Source organism: Schistocerca piceifrons, chromosome X (genome assembly GCF_021461385.2).
Source record: "Schistocerca piceifrons isolate TAMUIC-IGC-003096 chromosome X, iqSchPice1.1, whole genome shotgun sequence".
In the NCBI taxonomy this organism is placed as follows: Eukaryota; Metazoa; Arthropoda; class Insecta; order Orthoptera; family Acrididae; genus Schistocerca; species Schistocerca piceifrons.
The window spans coordinates 807949639-807975317 of NC_060149.1; the positions used below are offsets into that span (position 1 = coordinate 807949639).

The 25679-nt window shown below is 44.2% G+C and overlaps 1 protein-coding gene across 1 annotated transcript in view; it reads right to left on the reverse strand.

The window, feature by feature from the left end:
* The window catches only part of LOC124721856 (proteoglycan 4-like), a 321571-nt gene that overhangs the window by 158346 nt on the left and 137546 nt on the right, over positions 1-25679 (reverse strand). The gene's annotated exons all lie outside the window — the stretch shown is intronic.

Below are 25679 nucleotides of genomic sequence, written 5' to 3' on the forward strand. Positions count from 1 at the left end.
CGATGCTATTCAATCTGCACATTGAAGAAGCTGTGAAAGAAACCAAGGAGATATGTGGAAAGGGAATTAAAGTTCAGGGAGAAGAAATAAGGACATTAAGGTTTACCAGTGACATTATACTTCTGTGAGAGATGGCGAAAGACTTGAAAGATCAGTTAAATTGAATGGATGATATGTTGGAATGTGGTTATAACGTAAATATCAAAATGATGGTTCAAATGGCTCTGAGCACTATGGGACTTAACATCTGAGGTCATCAGTCCCCTAGAACGTAGAACTACTTAAACCTAACTAACCGAAGGATACCACACACGTCCATGCCCGAGGCAGGATTCGAACCTGCGACCGCAGCGGTCGCGCGGTTCCAGACTGAAGCGCCAAGAACTGCTCTGCCACATCGGCCGGCAAAATAACTGGTGATGGCTGAAGTAGAGAGGCTATAAAACAGACTGGTTAAAGTAAGAAAATCATTTCTAAAAGAGATTAATATGTTAACATCCAAAAATGCAAGTTACAGGTGACCCTTTCTGAAGGTATTTCCATAGAGTGAAGCCTTGAACGAATATGAAACTTGGACAAGATACGGTTCAGACAAGTAGAGAACAGAAACTTTCGAAATGTGGTGCTATAGACAGAAAGCTGTAGATGAGCACATCGGATTAGTAATGAAGACTTTCTGAAACAAGTTCGGGAAAGTGGAAATTTACGGCACAATTTAACAGAAAGAAGCGATCAGTTTTTAAGAGAAACATTGAAGTATCACCAAGGAATAGACAATTTGTTCATTGTGCAAAGTGTCGGAAAGAGGAGTGGGGGTGGAAATTGTAGTTGGAGGAAAAGGCCTGATAACTGTATCTAAGTTCAAGTGGATTTATGTTGCAATAATAATGAACAGATAAAGAGGCTTGTACATGATAGTCCAAGATGGAAAACTGCATCAGTCTTCGGACCGAATATCATAAAACGAATGGGTTAGATAGGCTCACTCTTTACCGTCATCGTTTGTGATAGGTAATACAGGGTGGTCCATCTGAAGTTTCGGATGAGATTATCTGGAAAACTATACATCGGGTAAAAATAGTGGGTAAGACAAGTTCGTAAACTCAAAGGGGGACATAAAATGATACTACAGGTGACCCCCAGCCCCCGCCCCCTTGGGTGGGGCGGGGGGCACAATTGTTAAATCTTATATGGAAGCCCCCATTTTTATTGCAGATTCGGATTCTCCATAAAAAAGTAATCAAATTTTGTCTGAAACATTTATTTAAACCATTGACAGATGCCGCTGAAATCAAGAAAAAAGTAAAATTTGGGAAGAACTCCGATTTAGTTAGAATTATCCGATAAAGACGCATCAAATCGACAAAAAATAAAAATGTGCACCAATTCTTTCATAGCCCGTACAAAATGTACTGTATCCTACTTTTAGCGTTACCCAGGAACAACGACATGGACGTATTAGAATGATGTTCCCATGAGGTGCTTCATTAGTGTGAGTCCCCTTGCCTCTCACATGTTGGGGTGCTCAATTAATAAAATTATCCACGAAGAAATTGTTCAAAATTGTCCCCATTTGCTCCAATGCATAAAGTACATCATCTGCGAAAGTTATCCACAGTTTTGAGCAGCACATCCCGTGATATGGCTGCACACGCTCTTCGAATGCATGTACATTGTTTCTCAAACGAATGTACGACCATCCGGAATTAAATCTTTTTTAAAATTACTTGAGGGACTATGAGAGATAATCCCCTCTTCCGACCTTTCTAAATACGATGCACTGCTTTGTTTCTTAAGATCGTGTTATCCAAGTTGCGTTAACATGTTTTTCAAATTTTATGGCGCTTGAATGTGTCGCCTTATAATTTTATGGTATTTCAAAGATCAACTGTTTTTTTATATTTAAATTTATAGACATTTCAGGAGGACCTCTCAACAATGCGCATAAGGCTACCATAGTATAATAAACTCTGCTACCATGTTGCATGATGAAGTTGTCTGCTGCAGTTGCTCAAAGCACTCTAAGTGCTTGCACTACAAGTGATTGCGCTGTAAAAATTGTCTGCCTGCTTTCATTCTTCTTGTGGGTTACCTGAAGAATCAGAGAGAGAGAGAGAGAGAGAGAGAGAGAGAGAGAGAGAGAGAGGACAAGAATATGGAACGCAATTCGCCTCTTTGATGTGGAATTGACACAGCGTATCTGATGTAGATGAAAATCTATTTCGCTCTATAGTTTAATTATGACAGCCGGCTATATACGCCATATGTGTTACAGAAGTACGTCTTTTATTGCTAATTCTCGATAAATGAGATTGAGTAGCAGTTATCGTGCACCTATTTCAAAACTACAACATGGGAAGCAATTATTTTAACCGCATTATTAATGGTGCCCTAAGTGTGTGTCGAGACAAGAATCTCTCGCGTTTAGCTCTCTTCTCGCTCGCAGAAAGTTTCGGTCACGCTTCGCGGTTCGCATCACAGTTTGTTTGTCTCACCTACTGCGCCCCTCGCCCTAATTCCACCATTTTCGCAGAATATCCTCCAAGATCTTCTCTACCCGCTTAGAAAGATTATGTTTTGAGACCGACCAAGTACGTACGTGCTACCGACAGAATAAACCGCACCGCCGCTTAAGCCTTTATAAAGGGGCTCTCTTACATATTCTGGAGTCTCATTTGGGAACAAAAGAGAAAAGGAAGGGAAATTCGGAGTTGATCTCATAATGCTGGAAAATAACTGGAAATTTTAGAGAATAAGCACTGTTTCGATGCACATTCCGCATCAAATCAGTAAATGCTGTTACTGAAACCTCATTGTTTTATAATCATAAGCATTCACATTTATGATAAAACTAAATATTTTGCTTCATTATAGAGCGTTAAGTTTTGCGACTGGAAATGGCTAACCTGCATCGGCCATCTATGAAGCGTATTAAAGGGCCTTAAATGTGTCCGATGGCTGAACTCGAAATATATGTATAAAATAAATACATTTGAGGATTGATGACATTTAATGTTTAAATTACAAAAAAAAAGGTCCAAATGGCTCTGAGCACTATGGGACTTAACTTCTGAGGTCATCAGTCCCCTAGAACTTAGAACTACTTAAACCTAACCAACCTAAAGACATCACACACATCCATGCCCGAGGCAGGATTCGAACCTGCGACCGTATCGGTCACACGGTTCCAGACTGTAGCGCCTATAACCGCTCGGCCCCTTCGGCCGGCGTTTAAATTACAGTCTTCTACATTTCTTTCAATAGTACTGAAGGCTTAATAACTCCAGTGATCATGGAAAAAATATCTTGTTTTTCGAAGACGAGGGATACTATTGCCTGTACCATTTTTATGCATTCTGAGTTTCAGCTCAGTCTTCAGATTTGTCGTCGTCGACCCTATTCTAGTTTCCTTCTTTATTTTAGGAGAAAAACATGACGAAATTATAATAAGTGTTGCGGGTTGTCTCATAATATTCTTTACTAGTAACACTGAATTTTTTAACTTTCAATGGCAACAACCCACCTAAACTACAGGGTGTTTCACAGTGTTTTGGCGATTTCAAATTCAAATAACACAGCAACTAATCGCAAAATAAAGCTGAACATTTTACACAAGGTAAATATTTATTTAAGTTTACTTACGAAATGCTACATCGGAGAAATGACGACCATTAGCGGCTACACAATAATCGAGGCGTTTCATCTAGTTTTTGAACACATCTTTCGTAAAGATTGGAAAAATTACGAAAATTTCGTCGCGTATTCGATCTTTTAACTGTTGCAAGCTTCTCGGCCGGTCAGAGTACTGTCTCGCCTTAAAATAATCCATAGGTAAAAGTCTGGCACGGTTAAATCAGGCGAGCAAGGCGGCCGTTCGACACATGCGCTTATGGACGGTATTCCGAGGAGCAGCCGACTCTGGATAGGACGCACTGGCAGTTGCACGGAAGTTTCTTACTCAGTTCAATATTGTTCCACAAGCAGGAACTGGATATCGTGGATGAATCTTGAAATGCTTACGAAAGACACGTTGTACGCACACGACATGTTCGCCTTAGCGAAAGTAGCACTCCACTGCGAACGCACGACGTTGCTGTGACGAGTACGACATGGTTACTGACCTGTATATGGGATGAAACTTGACACTCCACACTCCTAACAGACTGCGCTACCACCGCTGCATCTTGTTTTTGGCGTGCGTTATTCAATTTTGAAATTGTCAAAACATTCTGAAACACCCTGTAGTCTTCTGTAATTAAGCGTGAGGATAGGAAACGGGACGAACGTAGATGGAGATTCGTTGGTAGGATATTAGGGAACGCATTCCGCCTACAGAAGTGATTGCTTACGAAGCACTTGTATGGAGTATACTGGAATATATTTCAAGTGTAGGGGATTCCCATGAGTCTGGAATAACACGAGACACTGAGGGTAAACCGTCAATGCTTGTTCATATAACTGAAGAACGAATCAAGACTTTCGCAGGATGTGATCTACAAACTGCAGAAAATGACCCCTGAGAGGGGAAAAGAGCAAAAATGTTCATATCGGCAATTAGTCAGAAATGCGTTCCAAGGAAGATACGCGCTCTTGGAGGTGGAGACAAAAGATCTTTGACAATGCAGATTTCAGTTATTGAGACCACACGTGAGAACACACCAAGCAAGTGGGAATGTTCTGTATGCACAGTTGTTTTAGTGGTTTAGGGGCAGCGAACCATCAGCACAGGTTCAACCTCTATATGTTGACTGGGCAGATGCTGTCGAGGAAGCAGGGCCACCCGCGTAAAGTGCAGATATGCCTCGCCTCTGAGGCGATGTGGAGATATGAGTGGTCCCACGAGGCGTTCGCCAATAATCTCCGCCCGTACATAGAGGCGGTCAGGCAATTTATAAAAAGGGTAGAAAATCGGATGCACATAATTACCGGCCTATTTCACTGTTGTAGAATCATGGAACATATTTTGTGTTCAGACGTAATGACCTTTCTACACTCTGAGAAGCTAATCTGCAGAAACCAGCACTGTTTTAGGAAACAGCGGTCATGCGAGACACAGCTGGTCCTCTTTGTGCCCGATATACAACAGGCTCTAGATGCCGGCTCCTAGGTTGATGCCGTATTCTTCGACTTTCGAAAGGCGTTCGATTCAGTTCTGCACTGTCACTTGCTCCAAAAAGTGCGCTCTTATGGCCTATCCGATGACATATGCGGTTGGTTAGAAAGTTTTCTAAAAGGCAGAGAGCAGTATATGTCTTCCTGAATGAAGAAACTTCAACAGAAACAAGCGTAACATCAGGTGTGCCCCAGGACAGCGTAATAGGTCCGCTGCTTTTTACGATTTACTTAAACGATCTGGTTGATGGTATTGACAGCTGCATTAGAATGTTTGCCGATGATGCTGTAGTCTACAGGAAAGTAATATCACACGAAAGTTGTGAACAAATCAATGAGGATTTGCAGAAAATAATTGCGTGGTGTAATGACTGGCAGTTATCTCTCAATTAGTAAGTGTAATCTACTGCGTATAACAAAGCGAAAATCTCCATTAATGTACGATTAAAAAATAAATACCCAATCTTTGGAAGCGGTAACATCCGTCATGTATCTGGGTGTGACTGTTCGGAATGATCTCAAATGGAACGATCAGATTACACAAGTAATGGGTAAGGCGAACTCTAGATTGAGGTTTATTGGTAGAATCCTGAAGCGATGCAGTCCTTCAACAAAGGAAATTGCTTACAATACTTTACTTCGTCCAGTCTTAGGATACTGTTCATCTGTAAGGGACCCTTACCAGTTGGGTCCGATTCGAAAGATTGAGAAGGTCCAAAGAAGAGCGGGGGTGGGGGGGGGGGGGGTGGGGGTGAAGGAATATGACTTTGTGACTTTGGCGCGAATTGTGCCCTACGCCACACACACCCGTTGGTGGTGAGCGGAGTATATATGTAGATGTAGAGGCTGAGGTACAGATGGTTTGCTGCCACCATACCACTAAAAAAAAAAACTAGTACAGAAGGAACATTTCCAATTGCTTGGCATGCTCTCGTGTGTGCTTTCAATCAATTAAACCTACATTGACAAATACCTTCTATCTCCATCTGCAACTGGGTGTACCTCCCTTGGAACGCATTTCCAGCCTGATGCTCGTATGATATTTTTTTTCCTAATCACTTAAGGGCAGTTTCCTGCAGTTTGTAGGCATTTAGTAAAATCAAACTACACTACTGGCCATTAAAATTTCTACACCAAGAAGAAATGCAGATGATAAACGGGTATTCATTGGACAAATATATTATACTATAACTGACATGTCATTACATTTTCACGCAATTTGGGTCCTTAGATCCTGAGAAATCAGTACCCAGAGCAACCACCTCTGGCCGTAATAACGGCCTTGATACCCCTGGGCATTGAATCAAACAGAGCTTGGATGGCGTGTACAGGTACAGCTGCCCATGCAGCTTCAACACGATACCACAGCCCATCAAGAGTAGTGACTGGCGTATTGTGACGAGCCAGTTGCTCGGCCACCATAGACCAGACGTTTTCAATTGGCGAGAGATCTGGAGAATGTGCTGGCCAGGGCAGCAGTCGACCATTTTCTGTATCCAGCAAGGACCTGCCAAATGCGGTCGTGCATTATCCTGCTGAAATGTAGGGTTTCGCAGGGATCGAATGAAGGGTAGAGCCACGGGTCGTAACACATCTTAAATGTAACGTCCACTGTTGATAGTGTCGTCAATGCGAACAAGAGGTGACCGAGACGTGTAACCAAAGGCATCCCATGCCATCGCGCCGGGTGATACGCCAGTATGGCGATGACGAATACACGCTTCCAATGTGCGTTCACCGCGATGTCACCAAACACGGATGCGACCATCATGATGCTGGAAACAGCTGTGATGCAGCGTCAAGAGTAACCGCAGCCGTGGTCTCCGAGCTGATAGTCCATGCTGCAGCAAACGTCGTCGAACTGTTAGTGCAGATGGTTGTTGTCTAGCAAACGTCCCCATCTGTTGACTCAGGGATCGAGACGTGACTGCAGGATCCGTTACAGCCATGCGGATAAGATGCCTGTCATCTCGACTGCTAGAGATACGGGGCCTTTGGGATCCAGCACGGCGTTCCGTATTACCCTCCTGAACCCCCCGATTCCATATTCAGCTAACAGCCATTGGATCTCAACCAACGTGAGCAGCAATGTTGCGATACGATACACCGCAATCGCGACAGGCTACAATCCGACCTTTATCAAAGTCGGAAACGTGATGGTACGCATTTCTGCTCCTTACACGAGGCATCACACCAACGTTTCACCAGGCAACGCCGGTCAATTGCTGTTTGTGTATGAGAAATCGGTTGGTAACGTTCCTCGTGCCATCACGTTGTAGGTGTCGCCACCGGCGCCATCCTTGTGTGAATGTTCTGAAAAGCTAATCAATTGCATATCACGGCATCTTCTTCCTGTCGGTTAAATTTCGCGTCTGCAGCAAGTCATCTTCGTGGTGTAGCAATTTTAATGGCTAGTAGTGTATGCAGACAATTCAGTAATAAATCTTCAGCGCTTTGCATACCTCTCTCGTAAGGATCATGAAATAAAGGAAGACGAGGAAAAGCTCAAAAATTGTCCAGTCTCATAAATGTGACCACCTGTCAAAAGCCTTAATAGCAATCTTACGCTGCGCCGACCGCTGCGAGACGTGCAGGAAGAGAGTCAATGACGTTCAGGGAAGGTACCGCTAGGGACGCGGACCATGCTGACTCAAGTGCCACGGCCAGCTGCACAAGCTTTCTCGGCTGAAGAACCATGACACATACAGCCTGATCAAACTAGTCGCACAATTTCTGTATTGGGATTAAATCTGGTGAGCTTACTAGCCAGGGAAGTGCGGAAAAAATGTGGTAAACTGATCCTGGTGCTCTTCGAACAACGCACGTACAATGCGAGTGGTGTGACACGTTGCGTTGTCCTGCTGGTAGATACCACCATATCAAGGAAACACAAACTGCATGTAGGGGTGGACAAGGTCCACAAGGATAGACGCATACTTGTGTTAACCCTTTGCACCATACGGAATGGCGCGGTCACCCACGAAATGGCACGAAAATATTCTCCAGACCATAATGCTCCCTCCTCCAGTCTGGACCCTTCCGTCGATTGTTCCAGGGTGTTTTCTTTGAGACGTTTCTCGCCTATGCGCCCAAGAGCCACATGTTCGATGGAACATAAAAAGTGATTCATCTAAAAAGACCACCTGTCGCCATTCAGTGGACGTCTAGTTGCAGTATTGGCGTGCAAATTCCAGCCTTCGTCGCCGACGAACACCAGTCAGCATGGGCGCATGAACCAGGCATCTGCTGCCAAGTCTCACATGCAGCACCGTTCGCTGAACTGTCGTTGGGGAGACACCGTTGGTAGCTCCTTGGTTCATCTTGCTCGACGGTTGCACCTCTGTTCGCCCGTACACGTCTCCGTAGAAGCCAGCTACTCCTGTTATCTATACACCGTGTTGCACCATAGCTGCCTCCGCGCCAATTTAGGATAGAGTCATTTTGCCATGCAGCGTATACTTTAACCGCGACGGCACACGAACAGTTTACAAACATAGCCATTTCGGAAGTCTTCCATCGTTGGCCCGAAAGCATACGATCATGTCATTCTAGGCGATAGATAAATCGCTCCGTTTTCGCATTATGACAAGGGCTGCACTAGAATGGTATTTTCACTCTACAGCGGAATGTGCGCTGATATGAAACTTCCTGGCAGATTAAAACTGTGTGCCGGACCGAGACTCGAACTCGGGACCTTTGCCTTTCGCGGGCAAGTGCTCTGCCATCTGAGCTACCCAAGCACGACTCACGCCCCGTCCTCACAGCTTTAATTCCGCCAGTACCTCGTCTCCTACCTTCCAAACTTCACAGAAGCTCTCCTGCGAACCTTGCAGAACTAGCACTCCTGGAAGAAAGAATATTGCGGAGACATGGCTTAGCCACAGCTGTAGAGTGAAAATGTCATTCTAGAAACATCCCCCAGGTTGTGGCTAAGCCATGTCGCCGCAATATCCTTTCTTCCAGGAGTGTCAGTTCCGCAAGTTTCGCAGGAGAGCTTCTGTGAAGTTTGGGAGGTAGGAGAAGAGGTACTGGCGGAATTAAAGCTGTGAGGACGGGGCGTGAGTCGTGCTTGGGTAGCTCAGTTGGTAGAGCACTTGCCCGCGAAAGGCAAAGGTCCCGAGTTCGAGTTTGGGTCCGACACACAGTTTTAATCTGCCAGGAAGTTTCAAGGACTGCACTGTTTTTCGCGTCCACCGCGACACGCTTTATATACCCTCCACTTCTAGTGCTGCCACCAGCCGTCCGTGAGTGATTATTGCACGTTGGGGTCGAACATAGGAGATGGACACATGAATGTGACTGGACCGCATATTTCGACAAACTTGTAGGATTTTACCTTTTTTATTTATTTTAAATTTGTATTTACCTTTCATTGTTTCATAATTTTTTGTAAAGTCTGGTTCTCTATTATTATCATTATTATTAGTATTGTATGAAGCTAAAACAGACCATAAATTTGTATATTACACCTGTCATGCTACGTAAACAAAAACGTGTTTACAGGGCTTCTTGCAGGCAACCAGAAATCAAATCATGTAAATTGGTAGCCTCAGTAAATATGAAAAATATTACTTGTGGTGATGAGTAAGAAGGAACAGGATGAAACCTGGTGCTGGCATATAGTGACTAGAATAGTACCATGGGCACTCCAACCTTACAGTTACATTCCTACGGACGGATCACTATCAACAGTGTCACATGCCCTCGATACATGAGCCACTGCGCAGCAGTTTGGTTTATGACTCTGGACATTAGCATTCATTCTGGCTATCTGGAAGCTAACATCACCATCTCTCCGTTCATAGCCGCCGAAGTGCTGTAACTGAAAGGTTTTTGTACCGCTAAACTTTGATGCAAACGTTCGTTAACGACCTCAGCTACGGCGGCGGATTCGAATTAACGTATAACTACCCCAACTTACACCACAAAATAGGGGACGGTTCTCATCGTTATAAAGATAGTTAGCACTGAAACTTACATTCAGAATCAGCCGAAATCCCACGCGCTGAAAATATTTGCCGAGTGTTTGAGAAATTTTGTTTAAGAGTTACAGAATTAGACAAAGCTTTATATACACTGACGACCCAAAACATTATGACCACCTGCTTAACAGTTTGTTGGGCCATCTTTGGAATGCAACCTATTCTGAATATCATTTGTTCTACAATTTGTTGGCAGGTTTGTGGAGGTATGTGGCAGCGGATGTCTAAGATCAAGTCATGTAATTCCTGTAAATAACTAGCCGATCATTTGTGTACGCAATGATGACGCCGTATAGCGACCCAGATGGGTTCCATCGGTTTCACATCAGGAAAATTTGGTCACCAAGACATCAACGTGAGCTCACTTCATGCTCCTTTGTTTTACTGTTTTAGTTTTTTTATGACCTAAGCAGCTAAAAGATCATAGAAACAATTTAAACCCATTGTAATTTTTCACTGTGAGGACCGTCCGTCTCAGTGCTTAAATTGCAGTGACGCATACAGTTTTCCATAGGCTTCTAAGTATCCCTACTGTGTGCTGTGACCAGAGCTGGGCCAGTTCCTTGGGTTTCATTCACCAAGGGTTTCGTGTAAATCCCTAGAAAACACCGTAGTGTGAGATGTGGCGGTCGGGTCGGCAACGGGGCAGAACCTTGCCTCCGTGTCAGAGAATGAGAGTGTCTGTTGCCGGGGTGATCACGAAAATTAATATCGAAGTGGGATGGTGCACTGTCGTGCGTAAACCACATACTCTCGCTGACAACAAAAGGAACATTCTTCAAAAACTGTAGCAGCGCGTCTAGAGTGTGCACCAAGTAACGGGCACCATTCAAACTAGGGTGGCAGCAAATAAGAGTCCTACTACTTGATCTTCCATAATTCCAGCCCAAAAGTTGGTAGATAGTCGTTGATTGTGATCGGAGATGAACTCAGCGTATTGACACTAGTCACGCCAGAAAACGCTATTGCGGCGGTGGAAAGCACCATGGCGAATCAAAGACGCCTCATGCTAGAACAGTACAAACTACAAGAATTTCGGTACTGCAGTTCTGCACTGGATAAACCATCGACAGAACAGAAGTCAAAGTATTAAATCAACCAGTTACATTGCTTAATTTTTCCTTGAACAATTATTTGTCGGAAATAGGTCAACCGTTGATAGAACGGCCGAGCTTGTTTTAAGTTTCTGCCCACGATGTCAACTTTAACAAATTACTGTAGAACTGTGAACGGTTATAAACACCGCTGACAGGTATAAAATCTTAGCAGTAGGCAGATGGTTGTTGTGACATCAGGAGTTTGCAAACACGTGTCTCATACCAACTGAAACATTCATTTCATACCAATGGTCCCAAGTCTCAAAACAGTTCAGGTTTCTCTACTGTTTCTACAACTTTGATGCTAAAGTTTGCGACACCCTGTACACGCACAATAAATATGAGCACCACAGAAAGATAGCGCAGGATATGTATCCAAAGAGAGGTAAAACACTAATCGTCTGGAACCGCGCGACCGCTACGGTCGCAGGTTCGAATCCTGCCTCGGGCATGGATGTGTGTGCTGTCCGTAGGTTAGTTAGGTTTAAGTAGTTCTAAGTTCTAGGGGACTGATGACCTCAGATGTTAAGTCCCATAGTGCTCAGAGCCATTTGAACCAAAACACTGATCCCTTAATATTTGATATCGCTTTCTTTGCGTAACACTTGGCGCTAATACCTGTTTACAAACAAATATTTGCTACCTACTACAACAGTCGTGCCGATTCCGAGAGAGGCCGATGCTCGCGGAGCGTGAGCTGTACACAGCTGACGGGGAGGGCGCTATGGTCAGCACTCGGCTCGCCAGTCTCGTGCAGGCAAGGATGCGATGAAGCTAACGGCAAAGCAAGGCCACTGACACCAGCAAGTCGCTGCCTGGAGGTCGCCAAGCACCCCGGATGAGGCGCGCCACGGCGCACGAGATCACGACGTGGACACAATGCAGAAGAGACTGGTCACCACAGCAGTGTCTGCCCATAGCAGAGACAAGTAGCCTGGCTGCACAGCCCTGGATGAGAGCCAGAGACCTCCAGTGTGGCGGGCCAGCAGTTCTGCAGCTAGCAGCGGCAGAGTCCGGAGAGGATAACTTGTTACGCCATGTAGACTTATTCTAACGTAGGTCCCTCTTCGGGACTGGTAGCCGGCATAAAATGACTATTTATACGGTCTTGGCTTCAGCATCAGTTTTTACCACGTAAGCAGCAACAAGTTCGTGGCTTGGATGAGAAGTAACCGGGCCAACCGACGCTGCAATCGCTCAGACTTCCTACTGCATCGTATGGTTCCACTCACTCCAGCTCTGCCCTGCGATGTAGTAACCACCTGGTGTTGTAGCGCAGTTCTTGTATCAGCAGCACTCCCCGACGCAATAACGTGAGGTCAGCTCTGGTGTGAACCGCTTATGCTGTCCCATGCAATAGCCGTAGCAGGTGTCTGAGCTTTTACTCAGCTGCGCTCAGTTAGTGATTTGCAGCACAACAATCCATTCCTCATAAGCGTAACTATTTTGAACAGTTTTGATGATGCTTTTTATATTAGTGCTTACTGATGTTTATGCTGCTGCTGCTGCTGTTGCTACTGCTGGTAAGATTCTGACTTCTACGTTTCCAATTTTGTCAAGATAATTTTTGGACATTTTACAGAAATAATTGCTCAAAGAGGTTAGGCACTAATTCCATGACTTCCATAGTTGGTTTTCTTTTTCAATTGGAAACCTCTTTCTCAGAACTCTCGCTACGAGCAGGCCTCTGTGTAATGTGAGTGAAAGAAAAGATCAGTAGTGCGCACTGTGTCTCCAATCATAAACTGAAAAATACCAAATGTATACACTGTTCAGTCTGTCAACATATCTTGAAAGAGTCTTCAAGCTCGCTTCTTAGTGGTCACCCGCAGTCAACAACACCAGCTTGTGATCGCTACTTACAAATTACGGCTTGTAGGTATCCCAGGAAGAGCGCAGTGGTATATACACTGAGGTGACAAAAGTCATGGGATATCTCCTTATATCGCGTCAGACATCCTTTTGCCCGGCGTAGTCCGGCAGCTCAATGTGGCATGAACTCAACAACTCGTTGGAAGCCCCCTGCAGAAAGATTGATCCATGCTGTCTCTATAGCCGTCCATAACTGCGGAAGTGTTCTCGATGCACCAACTGACCCCTCGGTTATGTCCCATAAATGTTCGATGGGATTCATATCGGGCGGTGTGTGTGGTCAAATCACTCCCTCGAACTGTCCAGAATGTTCTTCAGACGAATCGCGAACAATTTTGGCCCAGTGACATGGCACATTGCCATTCATAAAAGTTCCATCCTTATTTTGGAACATGAAGTTCATGAATGGATGCAGATGGTCTCCGAGTAGCCGAACATAACCATTTCCAGTCAATTATCGGTTCAGTTGGACCAGATGACCCAGTACATTCCATGTAAACACAGCCCACAGCGTTGTAGCGCCACCACCAGCTTGCAAAGTGCCTTGTCGACAACTTGGGTCCATGGCCTCGTGTGGTCTGCGCCACACTCAAACCCTACCATCAACTCTTACCAACTGAAATCTGGGCTCATCTGATCAGGCCACAGTTTTTCAGTAGTCTAGGATCCAACCGAAATGGTCACGCGCCCGGTAGACGCGCTACAGGAGACGTCGTGCTGTTAGCAAAGGCACAGACATTCGTGTAGATCGTTTGCTGCAATAGCCCATTAACGCCAAATTTCGCCGCACTGTTCTAAAGGATACGTTAGTCATACGCCCCACATAGGTTTCTGTTGTTATTTCACGCAGTGTCGTTTGTTAGCACTGACAACTCTACGCAAACGCCGCTGCTCTCGGTCGTTAAATAAAGGCCGTCGGTCAGAGCGATGTCTGTACTGAGAAGTAATTCCTGAACTCTGGTATTCTCGGCGCACTCTTGACATTGTGGATCTCGGAATATTTATTTCCATAACAATTTTCGAAATGGGATGTCCGATGCATCTAGCTCCAACTACCATTCTGCATTCAAAATCTGTGGCCGAGCGGTTCTAGGCGCTAGAGTCTGGAACCGCGCGACCGCTACGGTCGCAGATTCGAAACCTGCCGCGGGCATGGATGTGTGTGATGTTCTTAGGTTAATTAGGTTTAAGTAGTTCTAAGTTCTAGGAGACTGATGACCTCAGTAGTGCTCATAGTGCTCAGAGCCATTTGAACCATTTTGTTAATTCCCTTGTTGCGGCCATAATCACGACGGAAGGCTTTTCACATGAATCAGCTGAATACAAACGACAATTCCGCTAATGCGTTCCCCATTTATACCTTGTGTACGCGATACTACCGCCATCTGTATATGAGCTTGTCGGTATCCCATGACTTTTCCCACCTCAGTGTATAACCGCCTTTTCAGAGGGAACTCGGAGGGCGTCTTTGAATAGTTTATAACGAATCCTGGGGGCGTTTATGTCAGTAGCGGTATATTATAACACATTCATGAGTAACGGAGTAACATATGTGAAAAGGGTAGATACCACGTGTAAATGGGAGCTGCTTTACGTAAACAGTGTAACAACTGCGTGTCAAACTATATTATTACATCCAGATGAGTGAAGCTGTGACACGTTAGTTGTCCATGGCGATCGAAGTAGCACTGTAGGGAGGTTTCGATACAGAACTGTTTTTTTCTGAAATTTATCAACCCTCTCACTTGACGTTCGTTGAAGATGAGTTAAGCTAATCCACATTAAGTTGTTATACTTTGTCTCAACTGAAGGAAAGCAGCGACTACATCATCTGTTAGTGAAATATACAAACTATGATGGAATGTAAGTATTTCTCTAACTCGAACTATGAAACCAACTGCCCGCTCTACTATAAGTCATCGCAGTTTGGGAAAATGTAAAATATGGTACACCAAGAATCTGGTGATGCTAACCAATTATGTAACTGAACTTAAAAAGCTTGAAAAAAACCACAGTGGGAAAAATTATTTCGGAATAACTATAGTTTTCGCAGATTAAAACTGAGACGAATCAACCCGAAACCGGAATCTTGGCTTTCTTGAGCGTTTCAAAAGGAAGGAAGATTAATTGTTAACGCTCTTTCAACGACGAGGACGTTAGGGAGGTTTGGCAATTGTTTTACGACTGACCTATCCCAGTACGACTCACGGCTTCAGTATTGTCAGCACTTTTCTCCATGGAATGAGAGACATAGTTAAAGAATAAACAACTACAAATACAAATAGCGACCTTTTTGTGGTTTCTAGGTCAAAGTGACATCCTCCATAAGGAAACAACGCACAGTTTATCCAGTGAGTAATAAGCTTTGCAGAGATCATATTATACCCTTGGGTGAAACGCTAAGAGTTAATAGAAAAGAGGCATACGATTGGAAGACACAAGAGGATTCATGAATGAAGCGCATTATGTTTGGCATATCGTCATAATTTTTCAACTGGAGTAGAACGTAGAGGCAGTCCATACATGAAACAATAACGTACATGCCATTAGATCATGGCTAATTTCTGTCCCAGCCATTTGGAATAATATTAAAAGAAACCGTAAGGTTCGATTTATGCAAGGAAGAAAAAGATGTGAATCACTTAATATACTGCATAAACAAATATGAAGCAGCGAGAAGGGAGGAGGAAATGAAATGGAACTTCACGGGGTGAAAGTGCATTTAATGTTACTTCGTTGATTGTAAAATCGACTCAAATTTACAAAGAACTCGACAATATGGTCCCACTTATCAGTATGATATTGCACACTCTCTGGTCTAGATGCATGCACTGATTCGGCTGGGAAGGTTGTCATAAAGCCGTTGTATCCTCTCGTGAGGCAAGCTGGTCCACAAATTTTGTAATTGGCCTTTGATATTCTGTACACTGGCAAAGGGACGGAGCTGATATCCGAGCTGGTCCAGTACGTGTTTTGTCGGAGAAGATCTGAAGATCTCGCTGGCCACTGGAGTGTTTCAACACTGCGCAGATGGTTCGTAGAGATACGTGCCATGCGTGGACGAGCAATGTCCTGTTGAAAAATGGCACCACAATATCACTGCATGAGCGATAACACATGAGTACGCAACCAGTGCGTCAAGTACCATTGTGCCGTCAGAATTCACTCAATCATTACTGGCTGTGACCTAAAATCATACACAATGGCTCCCCACACCGTGAGGTCAGGAGTAACACATCTTTGTCTCGCTAAGCCACAGAACAGAGCCACGATTCATCGCTCAACACAGTTTGACGCCCTTCATCAGCGGTCCATGCTTCTCGATCAAGGCAGCAATCCAAACGCACCTATTTGTGCAGTGGTGCTGACGGCATTTTCCGTAAGGACAGTAATTCCCTAGTCTGGTTGATGCTAGCCTCCGACCAATAATGCAGAATGACACAGATTGCTGCAAGAAATCCGTTACTTATTTTCGGACGGCAGACGCAGGTGCGAAGAGGTTACGATGAGCAGTGCAGCGATCAACCATTGTGGTAGTCAGTCGTGGTCGTCCGCAACTTTGACAATGAGTTCTCGTGTTCTCACGTTCCCATGCAGTCCAAAATCGGGCCACTGTCACATCTGAATGCTTCATAAATTCGGATATTTCACGATTCGACCAGCCAGTCCAATGGAGACCAACAATGAGGCCCCTTTCAAACTATGTCATGTGCTTGTAATGCTGTCTCAAACGAGTTCGCGGTATCATCGTGTCCATCACAGTGATCACTCAACATCTGATGCTGTTAACGCCCCTTATGTACCATACCAGACCTGGTGACCACACTAAACCGCAGTGGTTAGCACACTGGACTCGCATTCGGGAGGACGACGGTTCAATCCCGTCTCCGGCCATCCTGATTTAGGTTTTCCGTGATTTCCCTAAATCGTTTCAGGCAAATGCCGGGATGGTTCCTTTGAAAGGGCACGGCCGATTTCCTTCCCAATCCTACCCTAACCCGAGCTTGCGCTCCGTCTCTAATAACCTCGTTGTCGACGGGACGTTAAACACTAACCACCACCACCACCACCACACTAAACACTAATAATACTGACGCGCTCCAGTGGCCGTTCTGCATGTCACAGAGAATTACAATTTTAGCCATTAACGTACCCTCCGTTGGTGTGTACGTGTGCGGAGTTTGATTGATCACCTATCGTGTGTTGTGGGTGCATTACTTCTTTGATAGGCACTGTATGTTCTTGCAATAGTTACTAAGCGTAATAAGAAATTTTTCTCCGAATACTGGCTAATGTAGATCTTGCTGTCGGCCAAAGTGCGTCGAGCTGTATAGCCATATTTTCACGTTTCTTTCAATCTCAGTGGTGCCAGTCGTGAAATATCTGATTTTATTAACGGTTCAAATGGGTCTGAGCACTATGGGACTTAACGTCTGAGGTCATCAGTCCCCTAGAACTTCGAACTACTTAAACCTAACTAACCTAAGGACATCACACACATCCATTCCCGAGGCAGGATTCGAACCTGCGACCGTAGCGGTCGCGCGGTTCCAGACTGTAGGGCCTAGAACCGCCCGGCCACCCCGGCCGGCGATTTTATTAATATCATCAATAATATTAATTAATGATATGCGTTTCACGATATGTGTCAAGGATGTATGGTGGTGGCAAAAGCTGTAGAAAATGGCAATGTGCCTGACAGTCACGCAATGGTTGATTTGTTTCACTGTGGTTTAGGGTTATGTCCTCAGTCTGGAGACTGCACCTATACACTGGACCGCTCCGCTTGTTTAACGGCGTGCAGGATATCGGGTACCATGGCGATGGGGAATCTTGTTTTAGATTCGAGGTAGAATTTTCTTCAGTGGCGACTAATCAGTCTGATTACAAATTCTGATTAATTCTTTATTGACCGCTACGGTCGCAGGTTCGAATCCTGCCTCGGGCATGGATGTGTGTGATGTCCTTAGGTTGGTTAGGTTTGTAGCGTCTCGAATATTGCGTTCGTCCTCCGCTGCTAACGAACGTGTTATTTACTTTTTTCCATACTGTGCGCGACTCTAATAGCTGTCACGAGAAAAAGAGAGCTGAATTAATAAGTCACGAATGACCCCATTTTAGGGGATACGACCAACAACTTGCAAAAAGTAAAAGTCGCCTCTGATATACATAAGAAGACTTTGGCAAATGTCGTGGTATTTTGCTTAATTGGGCGTAGGTAGGTTTCTCCCTCGGCCTTTCGCAGCCACACCGTCCGTTATTTCTTCGACGATCTTTCCGTATAGGCGGACCACCCATCTCCTTTGTATTGTCTGCTGATGGGAGAAACTGCTTATGTTCGTATGAGTGATGTCCAAATGTAGAAAGTGCTTCTTGAAGTCAAGGGAAGAATCAAGAAACAACTAGAACTGGAGTTAGGGGAATACCAGAGAGGTGTCTGACCATGAAGAAGCTGTACAGAGCTGATCACTACTTTAAAATTGATTATGGCATACTACAGGAAATGAAGCAAACCTCTGGCAATAATATTTTTAGACTATAAGAAGGCATACGATGTCTCCATAGACCTTTAAGATTCAAAATTCTAAGGAAACAAGGGCTTCGTCCAAAACTAATTTAACTAACATTATTCTAACCAATACCAAATCAAAAGTTCAATTTAGAGGAGAAATTTATGAATCATTCGTCATAAAATCAGGATTAAGACAACATGACTGCCTATTATCATTTTTATTCAACTGTGCACTGAAATATATAATGAAAGAATGGTTCAAGGATAACCCACAGAAGATAAGAACTGGAGGTGCGAAAAATGATAGAAGTTTAAACTGCTCGGAATTTGTTGATGATCTTGCCCTCCTAGCAAACAATGTTCAAGAAACGAGACAGCAATTTCAATAACTACAAGAAACAACACAGAAAATCGGCCTTAGAAAATCATTGGAAAAAGAAAGACTATACTAACTGATTCGCCACTTGCAAAAAAATTTATAACAGAAGAACAGGAAATCAAATTTGTTGATGAATTTAAATATATAGGTGAAATCTTAACATACAACCTAAGTGAGAAACCGACGTGGCAAAACAAAATGAAAGACCGAACAAAGAAAATTACATAACCAAAAGCACATCCAACAAAGAAATCCTATCGAAAGCTGCAAAATTAAAAAAAATACCAAACACTCACAACAACAGAAATAACATATGCAGCAGAAACCATCATCGAAACAACTGATAGAGCAGAAATTGACAGACTACTCAAGATACCAACAAGAATAATTAGGACATGCAAATAAATAATATTATGTAAATGAGCATCGTATAGCTCCAAATGAAATAGTATACAGGAAAATAAAACCAGAAATCAGCACGATCAGGAAGAAAGCATCTTATTCTTTGGACATCTGATGAAACCGCCAGAAAATAGAATTAATAGGAGACTAATAGAACAAACCAGACTACAAACGAAAACCAGTAAGAAGACTCCAGGGAAGGTGATCTGTGATGAAGAAAGACAAAAAAAAATCGGAGAGAATGAAGAAATATTGGGCAGACAGAAAAAAAAGCCTTTACGTGATAATAAATTGCAATAATTCTTTGTATAACCGTTGTATTATTGAATTGTATTATATAATTATTAATTAAGTGAATCGTTTAACTGAATAATAACAACTCGTTTTATAAACCTCTGTGTAATTGACTGGAGTGGTTCAGTGAAGGCCATAAAACAAATTTTAATAATTTACAGTATGTAATGGTTGGTCCTGAAAGAACGTACAATCTTTGCGCGGTCACAGATCGAAGTCCAGAGTAGCTATTTCTAATAGATCGATCCAAAGAAAAGTACTGTGCTGCTGCAGGTTTAATATCCATGATTAGTCAAACTCCTTTTCAAATACACATTTCAACTTCTCACCATCTTTTAAAAAAATAAGAAATAAAGGAAGATCAAGCTTTAACGTCATTAATATTAGGTAAAAGAATAGGACAGGAAATCGCCCAAGTCATTTTCATAGATTCGACCTCGCTGTTGGTTTGAATTACACTACTGTCCCTTAAAATTTCAACACCATTTCAATTAGCATAAAGTTTACCACACGCTTGGATATGCAAATGATCATCTTTTCAGCGCAACCGCACAAAGTAGATAGGAGACAGACCATGTACATTGTGTATATAAGGAAAGATTACGCGGCGAGTTTCTCATTCACAAATTGCATTTGATTGTTGGTTGTTTTGGGAGAAGATCGCGTTATGCTTCATCTAAAAAGAAGACTGCGGCTTATTGTTCCGTGATATTGTTACTCGCGTTGGTCAGTATCCCACGACTGTTACGTGATTATGGAGTCGATGAGCACAGGAGGCTCATACTCAACCTTATGCACGATCACAACGGCCCCGCAGGATTAGCGCCCGAGAGGACGAACATGCAAGATATCGCATGACTGCATGTTGCCTGAGCTGTCTTGGCCTGTCAGCACGGTCTCCAGATTCCTCACGCAATGAGCGCATCTGATCGTGTATTTCCTTAGAGATTAGCACACGACGACTCTCCAGCCACTTGAAGCAACATGGACTGATGTACCCATATCTGTCTTCAGAGATCATTTTAGAGTCGATGCTCAGCCAGGTTAGAAACATTGTGGTTGCCATTGATGGTAGCTGTGTGATTTGAATTTCTCACACAGTATACCCTCAAATCATCGACAAATTTAGTTACATGTTCTTCCTACTATATACGGACATTTTTTCATCTGCTTTTCTTCTTGGGGTTGCAACTTTAATGGCCTGCAACATGTTTAGGTAAAGCGCAGCAAGCCCGCATCTGTATGACCACATGAACATTTGAAGACTGTATCCCATGTCGCTCGGTCACTCAATAAGCGTTGATGAGGCGTCCTTGCACAACCAACAACGATTCAGATCTACGCTGCAGTCTCCCGACTCCGTGGGAGGGGTCGTGGGCACAAGAAAAGAGCATTTTGACTGAGCGAGATGCCGCAGCGGTTAGCACACTAGATATGCGTACTATACGCCCTCCCTCCCCCCTCCCCTCCTTCATCCTAACTTCGCCGGCCAGGGTGGCCGAGCTCTTCGAGGCGCTTCGGTCCGGAACCGAGCGACTGCTACGGTCGCAGGTTAGGGTTTAACGCATCGTCGACGGCAAGGTCATTAGACACGGAGCACAAGCTGGCATTGTGAAAAGACTGTGGAGGGATATCGGCTGTGTCTTTTCAAAGCAACAATTCCAGAATTTGCTTTAAGCAACTTAGGGAAAAGAAGAAAAAACTGAAGTTATGAGGAAAATGGCTCTGAGCACTATGGGACTTAACATCTGAGGTCATTAGTCCCCTAGAATTTAGCCTACTTGAACCTAACTAACCTAAGGACATCACTCACATCCATGCCGGAGGCAGAATTCGACCCTGCGACCGTAGCAGTCGCGCGGTTCCGCACTGAAGTGCCTAGAACCGCTCGGCCACCACGGCCGGCTTTCAGTAAGTCATCAAATTTGCAACCTATCTGATTATGTCAATATTGTATCTAGTTTGTGGCAAACTTTTCATCTACACTGACGGAAAAGAATTGCAACATCAAGAAGGAATTCTGTGACGAAAACAAAAGTTGGTAGGCGTGTTTCTACATCTGAAAGATGATATATATACAAACTTCGTTCCAGTCGCTCCACAGAAGTGCGCTAATAGCGCCACTATGAGGATACAAATCAGGATTGCTTTAAATACACGCTACAACGTTCGTGAGCGTTAGTTACCTTTGAGATCGGACGTGATGAATTGATGTTAGTCAAGAATGCCTTTAAGGCGACAAAGACGCCATTATCAATATCTCACTGAGTTTGAACGAGGTCGTATAATAGGTTTACGAGAATCTGAATGTTCCTTCTGCGATACTGCAGAAATACTTGCCATGGATGTAGCCACTGTATACGGCTGCTGGCAGAGGTGGTCACCGGAATGTGCGGTCCAAGAAGACCGGTGACCAGACGGCTACGTGGCACTACCATGAGGGAAGACCATAGTGTTCGGCGTATGGCTCTGGGGCATTGTACTTCATCTGCAGCAGCAATCTGAGCAGCAGCTGGCAGCACAGTGATGCTACGAACCGTTACAAATTAGTTACTTTAAGGATAGTTTCGAGCCAGACGCCCTGTAGCATGCATTCTACTGACCCCAAACCACCGTCATCTACGACTTCAGTGGTTTCAAATGAGAGCTAATTGGAAGACGGGTGGAGGTCTGTTGTATTTTCTGAGGAAAGGTGGTTCTGCCTCGGTGCCAGTGATGTCCGTATGTTGGTTAGAAGGAGACCAGTTGAGGGCCTGCAGCCGACCTGTCTGCGTCCTAGACACACTGGACCTACACCTGGAGTTATGATCTGTGGTGCGATCTCGAGTGACAGCAGAAGCACTCTCGTGGCTATCCCGCGCACTCTGAATGAAAATTTGTATGTCAATCTGGTGATTCGACCTGTTGCACTGCCATTCATGGACATAATTCCAGAGAGAGTTTTCCAACAGGATAACGCTCGCCCACATACCACTGTTGGAACCCAACATTCTCTACAGAGTGTTCACATGTTGTCTTTACGTGCTCGATCAGCAGACCTGTGTCCAGTCGAGAACATATGAGACATCACTGGACGACATCACCAGAGTCATCCACAACCAGCAATAACCGTCCCTTTATTGACTGACCAAGTGCAACAGACATGGAACCCCATCCCACAAACTGACATCCGGCACCCGTGCAACACAATCTATGCACGTTTGCATGCTTGCATTCAACATACTGGCTGTTACACCGGTTATTAATGTACTAGAATTTCACATTTGCAATGGCTTATTTCGCGCATACAATCTACCTTTGATCTCGCAATGTTAGTTACTTACGTATATTACGTAGAAAAATACACTGAAGTGCCAAAGGAACTGGCACAGCCATGCGTATTCAAATACAGAGATATGTAAACAGGCAGAATACGGCGCTGCGGTCGACAACGCCTACATAAGAGAACAAGTGTCTGGCGCAGTTGTTAGATTGGTTACTGCTTCTACAATGCCAGGTTATCAGGATTTCTATGAATCTGAACCAGTTTTTATAGTCGGCGCACGAGCGATGGGACACAGTATCTCCGAGGCAGCGATGAAATCGGGATTTTCCTGGACGACCGTTTCAAGAGTGTACCGTGAATATCAGGAATCCTACAAAACATCGAATCTCCGACATCGCTGCGGCCGGAAGTATATCCTGCAAGAACGGGACAAACGACGACTGAAGAGAGTTCAACGTGACAGAAGTGCAACCCTTCCGCAAACTGCTGCAGATTTCAATGCTGGGCTATCAACAAGTGTCATTGTGCGAACCATTCAACGAAACACCATCAATATGGCTTTCGGAGCGGAAAGTCCAGCCGTGCACCATTGATGACTGCACGACAGAAAGGTTTACGCCTCGCCAGGGCTCGTCAACACCGATAATGGGCTGTTGATGGTTGTAAACACGTTTCCTGGTCGGACGAGTCTCACTTGAAATTGTATCGAGCGGATGGACGTATACAGATATGGAGACAACCTCATGAATCCATGGACCTTGCATATCAGCAGCGGACTGTTCAAGCTGGTGGACGCTCTGTAATGACCTGAGGCGTGTGCAGTTCGAGTGATATGGGACAACAAATACGTTCTGATACGACTCTGACAGGTGACACGTACGTAATCATTATGTCTGATCACCTGCATACATTCATGTCCATTGTACATTCCGCCAGACATGGGCAATTCCAGCAGGACTGTGCGACACTCCACACGTCCGGAATTGCTACAGAGTGTCGTCAGGAACACTCTTCTGAGTTTAAACTCTTCCGCTGGCCACCAAACTTCCCAGACATGAACATTATTGAGTATATCTGGGATGCCTTGCAACGCGCTTTTCAGAAGAGATCTCCACCCCCTCGTACTCTTACGGAGTTATGGACAGCCCTGCAAATTTCATGGTGTCAGTTTCCTCCAGCACTACTTCAGATATTAGTTGAGTCCATGTCACGTCGTGTTGCGGCACTACACAATAATGGGCAGGTGTACCAGCTTCTTCGGCTCTTCGGCGTATATTCCCGAAATTTCATTACTCTACATTAATTATTTTTTGATGCTGCAATTCTTTCCGTCAGTGGGGTCTCTCATTCCAGAAACAGTTGAACAGCCCATGTGCGAAACTACCCATCTTACCACGAGAAATGTTTGAATGATCACCTTCTGAAGGTGTAAGAGAGGAACTCTGCTAAGGTGAAGAAGCAAAATATCGATAGAAAAGGATCAAACACACACGTACTGCAATGTCGTGAGTTATTGCTAAATTTCACTCTGCTTTTTGTACTGACCTGATGTTGTTGGACAGCTATTCACAGTCTTCTAAGTGCAGAAGTGGGATTTCAATTATGTGGTCAATGCAAAGTGAAATCGAACAGTTTGCACACCTGACTAAAGCAAATTTTTCACTATCATCGCCACTATTGCATTCAAGTAGCCCAATAGCAAACACCATACTATTTAGATTTTGTAACGATGAGTTGGTATGTCACTTTCAGAAGCTACCTTTTTCCGAATGTATTGCAACTTAGGCTTGAACGAGGGTTCTTCGGAAAGTAAGGAACGATAGGTCGCGAAATGGAAACCACAGTGAAATCAAAACTGTTTTATTTGCAACAGTTAGCTACAACTTACAGCTACTTATCTCCATAGTCGCCGATCCGACTTAGACGTTTGTCGTAGCGTTGTAGCAACGTTCCAAACCCTCGTTATTGAAGGCAGCTGCCAGTACTTGCCACCAATTCTCTACGCTGGCCTACAGCCCCTTGTCTGTGCCAAAATCTTGACTTCATAGCCAGCGGTTCATGTGAGCAGAGATGAAACTCAGAAGGAGACAATTACGGGCTGTATTGTGGGCAATCAAACGTTTCCATTTGAAAACGATGCAGGAGCATCTTCATTGCCCATGCAGAATGCGGCTGAGAATTGTCTTGAAGAAGAAAACGCACGACGATTATGTAATGTTGGCTGCATAGCATCAGGCGAAATTTCTCACCAGGCCCTCGTACTTGGCGGGAGACACTATTGTTCTAGGTATCTTTAAGTGCTCCCTGTGTGCTCAGAACTAAAAAGAACGACGTAACGCGATCGGCGGGCATACTAGAGACACTGCCCAACACACCTGCGCAAAACGTCGTCGGATTTCCACTGTGGTTCCCATTTCGGGACCGATCGTTCCTTACTTTCCGAATAACCCCCGTATTTCAGCGAAGAAAGTTGGCTGTATGGCACAGAGAGAAGTCGGATGACGAAATTACGATTGTGTAACTTTAATTGTGATTTTTCACAGTGCAGGAGTAGAGAATCAACGATCTTTCTCATGTACAGCTTATATTTTTTAATGAAGTACACCTTAAAAGGTGTTTTTGGTTCTCTTATATCAATATTTTGTTTCTTCGCGTTACCCAAGTTCCTCTCGTAGGCAATGAAGAGGAGGTGATTCAAATGTCTCTCGTGGTAAGACTCGTACATTTGCATGCAAATGGCTCATACCACCGTTCTCAGGATGAG